The following is a 12,623-nucleotide window of genomic DNA, read 5'->3' as shown; positions in this document are numbered from 1 at the left end:
TAGCTGCCTATCACCTCTCTCATGATTCTACCTTCTTCTACTACCCATAGTGCTTTCCCCTTAGATTCCTTCTTCACCTCTCCTGCCTATCCTCTCCCTGCTTCCCCTCCCCCACTCCTTGATCTTTCTTCTGATTGGTTTTCCACCCTCCCCCCACCTTCTTTATAGGGCCCATGCCCCCTCCTTCTTTAGTCCTGACAAAGGGTCTCAACCCGAAACGTTGACTGCTCCTTTTAACAGATGCTGCCCGACCTGCTGAGTTCATCCAGCTTTTTTGTACGTCTTGATTCCCACTCTTTGCTTCCTGCCAATGAGCTCTATCCATGCTAGTATCTTTCCTGTAATACCATGAGCTCTTATAATGATAAGCAGCCTCATGTGAGGCACCTTAACAAAGGCCTTTTGAAAATTCAAGTGCACAATGTACACCAATTCTCCTTTGTCTATCCTGTTAGTTATTTCCTCAAAGGATTCTAACAGAATTTTTCAGACAAGATTTTCACTTAAAGAAGCCTTGCTGATTTTGGCTTATCTTGTCATGTGCCTCTAAGTACCCTGTGATCTCAGTCTTAACAGTCAACTTCAACATCTTCCCAATCACTGAGGTCAGGCTAACTGGCCTGTAATTTCCTTTCTTCTGCCTCCCTCCTTCCTTGAAGAATGGAGTAACATTTGCAATTTTCCCATCCTCCAGAACAATGCCAGAATCCATTGATTCTTAAAAGATAATTTCTAATGCCTCCACAATCTCTTCAGCTACTTCTTTCAGAACTCTTGGTTGTAGTCCATCTGGTCCAGGTGACTTATTTACCTTCAGTCCTTTCAGTTTCCCAGGCACCTTCTCCTTAGTAATAGCAACTACACTCACTTCTGCCCCCTGACACTCTCAAACTTCTGGCATACTGCTAGTGTCTTCCATAGTGAAGACGGATACAAAATACATATTTAGTTCAACCACCATTTTCTTCTCCCCCTTTACTACCTCTCTAGTGTCATTTTCCAGTGGTCCGATACTACTCTCTCTCTTTTTTACTCTTTATGTATCTGAAAAGAACTTTTTGTATGCTCTTTGATACTAATGGCTAGCTTACCTTCATTTTTCATCTTTTACCTCCTTTTGGCTTTTTTAGTTGCCTTCTGGTGGTGTTTAAAAGCTTCCAATTGTCTAACTTCCCACCAAATTTTGCTGAATTATATGCCTTCTCTTTTGCTTTTATGTTGTTTTTGACTTCCTTTTTCAGCCATGGTTGCATCATCTTGCCTTTTGAATACTTGTTCCTTCTGAATTGCTCCATGAATCTTCAGCCATTGCTGTTCTGCCATTATTCCTGCTAGTGTCCCCTTTCAATCAACTTTGGCCAGCTTTTCGCTCAAGACTCTGTAATATTCTTTGTAATACTGATGCATCTGTAATACTGATGCATCTGACTTTAGTGTCTCCCTCTCAATTTGCAAGGTGAAGTCTATCATATTATATTCTCTACCTCCTAAGGGTTTGTTTACCTTAAGCTCCCTAATCAAATCCAGTTAATTACATAACACTCAACCCAAAATAGCCTTTCCCCTAGTGGGCTCAACTACAAGCTACTCTAAAAAGCTATCTTCTAGGCATTCTACTCATTCACTTGGGATCCAGCTTCAACCTAATTTTCCCAATCTACCTGCATATTGAACCCCCCCCCCCCCATGACTATTGTAGTATTGCCTTTTTGACATACAGTTTCAATCTCAAGTTGTAATTTGTAGCCCACCTTCTCCCTTTAGAATGCCATGGACCCGATCCAAGACATCCCTGACCCTGGCACCTGGAGGGATATTGCATCCTGTTGTCTCCTTGACTTCCTCTGTGTAGTCTCCTCAACATCCTCCTAATCTTGCTTCCATTCTTATTCCTTAAAATCATAGAGTCATAAGATAGAGGAGCATAAGTTTTGCCCATTGAGTCTACTCCGTATTCATAGAGCAGCACAGCACAGAAACAGGTCCTCTGTCCATATAGTTCATGCCTGCCTAGTCCCACCTACCCAGAGCTGGACAATAGCTAACCACACCATGTGTCAACACAAACTTTTCTTAAAAGTTACAATTGAACCCGCCTGCACCACTTTCACTGGCAGCTCATTCCACTCTTCAACCACCCTCTGACTGAGGAAGCTTCCCTTATATTCCTCTTATATATCTCACCTTTTACCCAAAACTCTAATTCTATTCTCACCTAACCTCAGGGGAAAATCTGCTTGCATTCAACCTAGTTATACTGCTGATAATTCCCTATATATCTATATGATCTCTCCTCATTCTCCTGCGCTCCAGGGAATAAAGTCCTAACCTATTCAACCTATCCCTGTAACTCAGGTCCTCAAGCTCTGACAACATTATTTTCTCTGTAATCTTTCAGTCTTATTGATACCCTTCCTATAGGTAGGTTACCAGAACAGCTCATCGTACTCAGTATTTGGTCCCACCAACATCTTGTACAACTTAAACATAACCTCCCAGTTCCTATCCTCAGTGCAACACAGACAAAATGTTGGAGATCAGGCAGCATCTATGGAAATAAATAAACAGTCGATGTTTCAGACTGAGACCCTTCATCAGGACTGGAAAGGAAGGGGGAAGATGCCAGAATAAAAAGGTGGTGGGAGAGGAAGAGGATAAGTGAAGTCAGGTGGATGCGAAAGGTAAAGGGATAGAGAAGAAGGAATCAGATAAGAGAGGAGAATAGACCATGGGAGAAGTGGAAGAAGGAGAGACACCAGGAGAAGATGAAAGACAGGTGAGGAGAAGAGGTAAGAGGCTAGAGTGGGAAATAAAACAAGAGGGAAAGGGAGGGGAAAAAATTACCAGAAGGAGAAACCAGGTTCGAGGCCATCTAGAGGTGGAATGTGAGGTGTTGCTTCTCCACTCTGAGAGTGAGCTCATTGTGGCAAAATAGGAGGTCATAGACCGACATGTTAGAATGGGAATGGTGATAGGAATTAAAAAGGTTGGCCACTAGGATATTCTGCTTTTGGCAGATGGTGAGGAGGTTCTTGACAAAGCTGTTCCCCAATTTATGCCAGGTGTCACCGATATAGAGGAGGCCGCATCGGGAGCACCATAAATAATAGACAATCCCAACAGATTCGCAGCTGGAGTGTTGCCTCACTTGGTAGGACTAGTTGAGGGCCTTGAATTGAGATAAGGGAAGAGGTAACTGGGCAGGTGTAGCATTTCTGTTGCTTGCAGGGATATGTACCAGGTGGGAGATCAGCGGCGAAGAAAGAATGGACAAGGGAATCATGGAGGAAGCGATCCCTGAGGAAAGTGGAGAGTGAGGGGAAGTAAAGATGTGTTTGTTGGAACAGTAGGATCTTGATGAAGATGGCAGAAGTTGTGGAGAATGATGTGTTGGATGCGAAGGTTCATGGGGTGGTAGGTGAGGACAAGAGGAACTCCATTTCTGTTAAGGCGAGGGGAAGATGTGGAATAAAGTGGAGGAAATGGAGGAGATGTAGGTGAGGGCAGCCTCTATTTGTACATAATATTTGTTATAAGTTACTATAAATTGCACATTGCACATTTAGACAGAGATGTAATATAAAGATTTTTAACCCTTCATGTATATTTTAGGATGTAAGTAATAAAATCAATTCAATTCATCATGGTTTAAGGAAAGGACACCCCAGTCTTTGAAGAAAGAAGACATCTCTGATGTCCTGAAAGGAAAGCCTCATCCTGGGAACAGATGTGGTGGAGACGAAGGAACTGAGATTTATACAGGAGACAGGGTGGGAAGGGATATTGTAAAGATAGCTATAGGAATTAGTAGGTTTATAAAAGATGTTGGCAGACAGTTTGCCTCCAGAGATGTAAACAGAGTGATTGAGAAAGGGGAGTGTTCTGTGGCTGGTCCATCTTGCAGTTAGAGGCAAGGAATGTGCTTTCATAATGGCATTGTTACGTGCTTAAAGCCAGACACCAGTTCAATCACATATTGCAGTGACTCCTGGCTCAATCCAGGTCCTGGAACTATTGCTTCCCAATATTTCTGGCTTGTGCGGCTTTATAGTGTGTATGTCACCCATCTACATGTGGGCTACATATCAGAATCACGGGGAGCATCAGCAGATTGCCCTGCTTGCACAGTTTGGTTTTCATTATGTATTAAATGCAAGCAGCATTGCTGACTGTTAATAACTGAAGATGATGTGACTGCTACCAGGAGCCCGGGAATTGACATGCCGGAAATGCCCATGCATCCCAGAGTGGACAGATAGAACTCAAAAAGTTGTGCATCAGTGCAGACAAAGGCACCTTCACCATGAGTAAGCCTGCAACCTTTGCAAATCAGCATTTTCCTCCACCCACTATTCTCCACTGCAAGAAAATAAATGGCATCAGTTCTCTTGGAATAGATAGTGTCAAGGTCAGTGACACTACTGCCTGTGAAAATGTTGCCAGCCCTGGTCTAGAAGATATGCATAAAAATTAATGGCCACCATGACTGGCAGAAACTGTCAATGTTCTCCTTGTAATGTACCTTGGTTGAAGCAAGGACACTCTTACTGAAGCAACAACGTCTCACGAACTATTCCTTGCTGTGGTTCAGTTGGTAAGATTCTTCAATAAAGAGCATCCTGCTGAGAACTCTCCTCTCCTTCTCCTTTTACCATCTTAATCTGCTTTTCCCAGACCCTGTCCGCCAAGGCTATGGAGAAGGGGATAAAAAGGGAGAAATTAACAGAAGTTAGAGAAATCAATGTTCACGCCATCAGGTTGGAGGCTATGCAGACAGAATATGAAGTGGTGCTCCTCCAACTTCAGTGTGGCAGTACGAAAGCCGTAGACAGATACTGTCTCACCCCCTGGTCTCCTCCTCACCTGTCCACATGACTTGCCCATCACCTCCCTCTGATTCTCCACCTCTTCCCTTTGTTCCATGTTTCATTGTCCTCTCCGATTAGATTCCTTGTTCTTCAGCCCTTTACCTCTTCCACCTATCAACTCACAGCTTCTTACATTAACCACCTCCCTTCTTGCCTGGTCTGACCTATCATTTGCTAGCTTGTACTCTGCCCCTGCTTCCACCTTCATATTCTGTCTTTCTAGTCCTGACGATGATCTCCACCCCAAATGTTGACTGTTGATTCCCCGCCAGAGATTCCGTCTCATCTGCTGAATTTCTCCAGCATTTTGTGAGAATTATGCAAGAGAGCATTTAATTAATGGGCACAGTTTAAAATTCCAGATCTGGCAAAATTTAGATCATGGTGTTTATCTTCCTCATACAACATTCTAGTACTTTCTCAAAATAAGAGGTTATATTTTTATAATTAGATATGCTTTTCTGAATTCTGATTGATCACTCTTCCATCATTGAAGAATGCTTTTATCAGATTCTTAATGCTCCAAATCAGCTAAGATTTATTTAGTACCAGGTATTTCACAGGAAGAATGGTTACATCTCAGATCAGGAGGTTTTAATAGCTGGGGCAATAAGATTCAGGTCTGGATCAGGGTACTGTCATGCACACAGGATGCAATAGAATTCCTAGTTCACTTGAAGCCCATGGTACACAGCGTACATGGAGATAATAAGTACTGCAATAAATATATTGAAAAAGCATTTCAGGATGTATATGATATATATTTCTCTGACATTAAATTGGACCTTTGAACCATTGAAATGCACAGAACAATGGAATGGTACAAAGTTCAAAGTAAATTTTATTATCTAAGTACATATATGTCACCATATACAACCCTGAGATTCTTTTCCCTGCAGGCATACTCAGCAAATCTATAGAATAGTAACTATAACAGGATCAATGAAAGATCACCAGAGTGCAGAAGCCAAACTCTGCATGGTACAAACTACAATTGCAAATATAAATAAATAGCAATAAATAACAAGAACATGAGATAAAGAGTCCTTAAAGTGAGATCATTGGTTGTAGGAACACTTCAAGGGTAGGGCAAGTTATCCACATTTATTCAAGAGCTGGATGGTTGACGGGTAGTATGTGTTTTTGAACCTGGTGGTGTGAGTCCTGAAGCTCTTGTACCTTCTACCTGATGGAAGCAGTGAGAAGAGAGCATGGCCTGGGTGGTGAAGATCTCTGATGATGGATGCTGCTTTCCTATGATAGTGTACCATGAAGATGTGCTCAATGGTTAGGAGGGCTTTATGTGTGATGTACTGGGCCAAATCCACTACCTTTTGTAGGATTTTCCATTCAAAGGCATTGGTGTTTCCCATATGAGGCCATGGTGCAGCTAGTCAATACACTGTTCACTACACACCTATAGATGTGCATTTATACTAGTGTAAGCTAAAGTGTACAAAAACAGACGCTAAATGTGTAATAACAGAAGTGGTGGAATTCAAAGTTCAGTTTCATGGCAGAACCACTAGGAAGGGGATGCGAAAGCGGTCATTGGTTCAGGCGTTTATTAGCTTTTGGAAAAAGTATCATCTTTCATTGGTGTAAACAGCTTAAAATCACAAGGATCAGGCCTTCATTAGTGGTCAGACTTGCTAGAATGAGGTGAATCATGTGCTCTAAATCAGTGATTAAACAGTTCCCCAATAAACTAAATGTTTGAGCAGCACGCCATATACTTTCTGATTATTTAGTGGTTAGATGGGGCTCTTGGTCAGACTTAACATTAAATGGAACAACTTCTGTCGTTAATAACAGAAAGTTTGGTTGCATAAGATGATGTATTCTATCTGCATAATGTTATATCCATCAAACAGCAGATTTACTGAATTGTCTCTGAAGTCATTAGGGAAATTGTAACACAGATGGTATCTCTGCAGGAAGGTTACTTCCATTAACCATTTCACTGGCCACTTCTGATCATGCAGAAAATCCCAGTTTGGCATGGAAATCTAGCTCTAATAAAGTTATCTTTCAATTTGGCTCTTGCTTTTTACTTACTGCATTATTTATTCGCTAGATGTGGGAAAGAATTGCACTTGTTCTGTTTAAAAGCAGAACACTATTTTAAATGTACTGAGAAAACAATGAAATCCCAAAGTGAAGGTGGAAAAATAATAATTTGTTCCAAATTAAAATTGATTTCCACATGAGTGGGAATTAACAATGTGTTAGAGAAAGGGGTAAATCATAATTTGGTTTCATACATGAGAGAAAATTAATATTTACTGACAAGACTGCTCATTCTTTCCACAAAAGCCTTGCTTCACATTTTAATTGTTACTTATTCAAACAATCATATGGCCATAGACAGCAGGCAAATATATAATGAATAAATATCACTATATTATAACATAATAAATATAACATTACTTATACCTGGGACAAAAGATACATTCAAATTTACAAAATCAGTGTCTTATCTCTGCTCTGTTTACTTGGGTTTTACTGATCTGAGGTAATTTTGAATACACCTGGTGCAGCTGGCCGTGCCTAACTGAGAAATGTAACAAACTCTCTATTGCTTGTTAAGGGATGTGATTTCTTTTTTAAATGTGAAATAAATACCAAACAAAAACTCCTTATCTGGGAAGAAATTAATTTTCCAGCACCTCAGCACCTCAGCCAGCCCCATCACAATGTGAAATCCATGTGGTAGCCAGAGTGTGAACAGATTTTCATTTTTGATTTAGCATCAAGAAGCAATATGCTCTCCTGCACACGACAGGAATCAATGTTGTCCAGAAAAAAAATCTCTGCTTTTCGAGAAGCTGGAATAAACACTATTATAAATAATGCATCTTGTTTTCAGTGTGTACCTTGCTTCATAGCAGTTCCCCCATTTGCAATAGTTTGATTCTTTGTCACAAATATTTCATTTTTTACATGTTATAATCTCAAAAGAAATGGTTAAAATATGTTTGCTTAGGATTCTTTTGTCTAATAATTACATCTCTGCAATTGTCACCTTCACAGACTCCTAGCCTTAGAACCTGGAGATGTTAGTGTGGCTGCAGAACGAGGCATTATTGATAGACCTGAGCCAAAGCATGAATACAGATTGTCTGTTATCCTGAAGCTCTTAACACTACATGACCTCTAATAATGTTTATTCAGTAAATGCATTTTGGTGACATAGTGGATGGGCTTGCGACAGTGCAAACCATTTTGTGTAGCTGCTGTGCTGTTTAGAATAATTGTCATGAAATGTTTAATTAATTGCTTTTAATTATTTATGTTATTTTGCATGGATTCAATCACATCAACTGATTTCCCTTCAGTGTATTGGAGAAGACAAGTTAGAGTTGAATTTCACCTTTAATCTGATAAAATGTTCCATAATACATCACCGGAAATTACAATGTAGGAACATTGACAAAGAATGAAATCAGGGGACATTCAGCGGTGAGACCAAAATTTTGATCAAGGAGGTTCACAGGAATATAGTCAGGAATGTTCAGAGCTAAGGGCCTCTGTTTGTAAAGACACAATTGCCAATGATAGGTCAAAGGAAATGGAGCATACACAATAGGCCAGTTCCGGCAGAGTCTGACGGCTCCTGAGGCGCTGAGGTAGGTTGCAAAGTTTAGCAGGAATTCAGAAATGTGCAGTTTGCATTGGGGTATTGATGCAGGTAATCATATTGCTGCTGTATAAAATGTTGTTAGGTCTCATCTGGAATATTGCATGCAGTTCTGGTAACCCATTGCAGGAGGGGTGTGGGGGCTTTGGAGAGGATTCAGAACAAGTTTATTGGGAGGCTGCCTAGGGTATGAGCTATAAGGAGAGGATAAGTATACTTGGGGAGCTTTCTCCAGAATGTTGGAAGCTAAGAGGAGTCCTGTTTGAAGTTAGTAAAGCAATGAGAGGCATTGATAGGGCAGACAGTCGGAATCTTTTTTTTCAGTGTAGGAATGTCAAGTACTGCAGGATATGTTTTTAAGGTGAGAGGGGGAAATTTTAAGGAGATGCACAGGGTAAGATTTTTAAAACAAAATGTCTGTTGCCTGGAACGGGCTGCCAGGGTTAGTGGTGGAAGCAGAAACAATATTGGTGTTTCTGACTTGCTCTATGGACACAACACGCCTTTGGTTGGCATCTTCTGGATAGATTATGAAACCATATATTTCACTTCTTTTATGTCCTTTATGTTTATTTTTCATCTCGGGTGTGGTTCTGGAACTGTCTGAGCCTGTAACTTGGAGATCGTTTGGGTGTTCCAGCACTCAGCATTCTCCAAGAGGTAGCAAATGTGAATCTCGTGGCGAGAAGGCTGCGGGACAGGGTGTGAGCCAATATTTGACACTATTTTTCTGGTTAAAGCTTCTAGTGTTCACCAAATAAAGTGACGAGGAATATTGGAACATTGAGGTGAATCTGGAAGGACAGCGTCAGCTGCCGGCCTTTTGATCACTGAGGAATCGCTTTGTGCTGGAGAGGCGAGAGCCTGCCACTCTGCTCAGAGAATGTTGCCCAGGTTTCCTGTTTTTTGGATGTGGACTTGGACTATAGACTGCTTTTCAGTCATATAGTTTTTAATATTCTGTGTTTTTCACCTGATCTTTTTCATTCTTTTGTGCAGGGGAAGGGGATTTGCGGGTTGTTGATTGTGATGCCATTCCTTACTTTCTTGGTTTCATGACTATCTGGAGAAGAAGAATTTCAGAGTTGTGTACTTTTATACTAAAAGAGACTTTGAACTTTTGAACATGAATGTTCAGAAAATGGATGGATATGGATGATGATACAAGTAGAAAAGATTTAACTTAATTAGACATACATTTTGTGGATTAAAGTCCCTGTTCCTGTCCTGTACTGTTCAATGTTCTAAAACCATGGTGTGTAAAACTCTCTCCCATCTTGTACCTTTCTTCAATATCTCCAAGGTCCACTAGTAGCCTATTGTTGCAGCTTTATTGCACCTTCCCTTTAAAAGGTTAAGACTGGCTTGATGTGGTGGAGGCCACATTTAGGTAATGCCTGCCAGTCACAAAGTTAATTCCTATGCCGACGCAATAAACCAATAAACAACCAAATCTGTGATTCCTTTCTGGAGGCAATGGGTGCACTGAGCTACTTGAGTCGAAATTGTTACACCTAGAAAATTTAAAGTTTGACTGAAGAATTCCTTATTGTAACCTGTACAACTGTGTTAAAAACCTATTGTGTATTCTTTGCATGCTGCATGAGAACTGTAATAAAAATTAAATTTTAAAAAGTTGTGGTCTTACCTTAATCTGATCAGGCTTTCACCTACCAGGGCCATGTACTTCATTTGGAATTTCCAACCTCTCTATTTGAAAGATTTATGGCTCTGTGAGGACATTTGCAACTTATATTATTGTTATAAATGCCTCTTATGCAGTTTCTGTGACTTATCTTCAGATGGGGACTGGCTGAGATACTGGGATTTGAGGTAAAATAATTTGCCGCTGTTCTGCTGTGAATCTGAACATGTTCTTTTGTGCATCAGATGCTTCTTTCCAACTGTGTCTAGTTCCAAGTATTTTTTCCCTTGGCTTAGAGACATTTCATCTGCTTACAAAATGAAAAGCTTTTTGGTAAACTGGAAATATGCATAACCTTCTACAGTAGGTATTACATTAGACTGCCTTATTGAACAAATTGTTGCCCCTTTCTCCTTCTTGGATAGTTATGCTGAATAAATGTAGTTTCTTTCATAACAGGATAATTTTAAATGCTTTACAGCTTTTAACTAGCTTTCAAATGTAAATACAGCTGTAAGAAACACAACAGCCAATTGAAGCAACACACACAAAATGCTGGAGGAACTGAGCAGGCCGGGCAGCATCTATGGAAAGGAGTAAACAATCAACATCTCGGGAAGGTCTCGCCTGAAACGTCGACTCTTTCCTCGTTTCCATAGATGCTGCCTGGCCTGCTGAGCTCCTCCAGCATTTTGTGTGCGTGCTTTGGATTTCCAGCATCTGCAGATTTTCTCGACTTTGAGCCCATTTAAGCAGAAGGTTTCCCAAACAATAAGGAGATAATGACCAGAAAGTCCATTTTTTTAAATGTCAGTTGAGGAAAATTTAAAAAATGCAAACAGAAGCAAAAAATGCAATCTAAGTCTCTTCTAATTCACTGAAACCGTTTGATTACAGCAACTGGAAGGGATAGTGGAATACTCTTCATCTTCAGCTGTCCACAGAAATTTGTCTCCATTTTACATTTCTCCAAGACAGCATATAGGTCGGATACTGACCAACAGGTTAGCAACAGAACCAATGCCAGTGGAGATCACTGTCAAACAAGGCTGTGCCATTGCCCAAATAAAACATTTCTCAAACTTTTTATCTCCAACAATCCTTCCACAGGTGTTGAGCCATTTTTCAGAACTAATGGGAAACTGCTCAACTTACAGTTTCTATGCTCTAGAACCAAAGTCCCTAAATCTCAATGTTAAAGCTGCAGTATGCAGATGGTGTTTGCTTTTGTTGATATTCAGAAGCCAAGCTCCAAGCAATTGCCCAGTGAAAGGATGAGAGGATGGGCTTGCATACATTATCCTCATGACAAACAGTATCCACCCACCTGCCCCCAGTGCACACATTAGACAGAAAAGGTTTCTGATTAAACTGTAGAAAACACAGACTACCTGTTATCTCTCACCAAAGGCAGATTCAACTACATCTTCAGTACACCAGCACATTTGATTAACAGAGAAACAATACTTGAAGACCAAGATCTTATGCCTGACATAAAGGTCAGGCAGCATTAAAGCTCTTGATCTTTGGGCAGTAGGGATCCCTGATCTTCTATGTGTTTCTGAAGTTGTACTGCCTACAGCAGGCAGCTCAAAGGTCTGGAAGGATGCCACCAATGTGCATTCTGCAAAATTTTCCACATCATTGGAAGAATAAATGCACCAGCTTAGTATTTTCTTCCAGGCCAACTATATCCCATCTTCAGTAATTACACTCAGTTGGTTACATATCCCATCCAACAGTAATTACACTCAGTCCTTTACATTCAACTGGATACATCATGTGGATACCTGACACCAGATTCCTGATATTGACACTCTTTTCCGACCATGGGAAGTGACTACCTGGATAGATGGAAAGTTACGATGATGAGCTGAAGCCTTTTTGAAGAAATGCAGTATCCTACCAGTCCCTGGAAATCTGTCCATCCTCACAATGCGAAGAAAAAGCATTTGGAATGTTATTGAGTACTTCAAAGCCACGTCCTTGGAACACAAAAAAGCAGTGGAGTGGCAGCATTATTTTACCTTCTATGTCAGGCATCTTCTGCTCTGTCTGTAGTCTCCACACTGACTTCAATGGCTACCTCAGAATCCTAAAACTTTACCTCAGATAGAGAGGAATGGCAGATGAGTAAGATACTGGTCAGGCACAGGGTTGATGCCCCCAGCTCGCATTTTTACATCCACTTGAAAGGACAAGGAGGGCTTCTAGAAGGTGACACTGAGCACAGTGCTTCTGCAGTACAGCACTAAGGCATTAACCAAGGATTTGTCCTCAAGTCTCACCAGTCTCTAGTAGAACTACAACTCACAAACTTTTGACTCAAAGGCAACTGTACAAAGAACTCAGCCAAATATAAAGTCTTGAATGCGCTCCTAAAACAGGCCAGTAAAAGCAATACCTGAGCAAATGCTTCCCTGAATTTACTGAGCATTTGGACGAGGACTGTTACTGTGGGAAGCAGCTT

The sequence above is a fragment of the Hemitrygon akajei genome, chromosome 4 (assembly GCF_048418815.1).
Source record: "Hemitrygon akajei chromosome 4, sHemAka1.3, whole genome shotgun sequence".
Lineage (NCBI taxonomy): Eukaryota > Metazoa > Chordata > Chondrichthyes > Myliobatiformes > Dasyatidae > Hemitrygon > Hemitrygon akajei.
The sequence above is the reverse complement of the archived record's forward strand: the minus strand, read 5'-3'. Positions refer to the sequence as shown.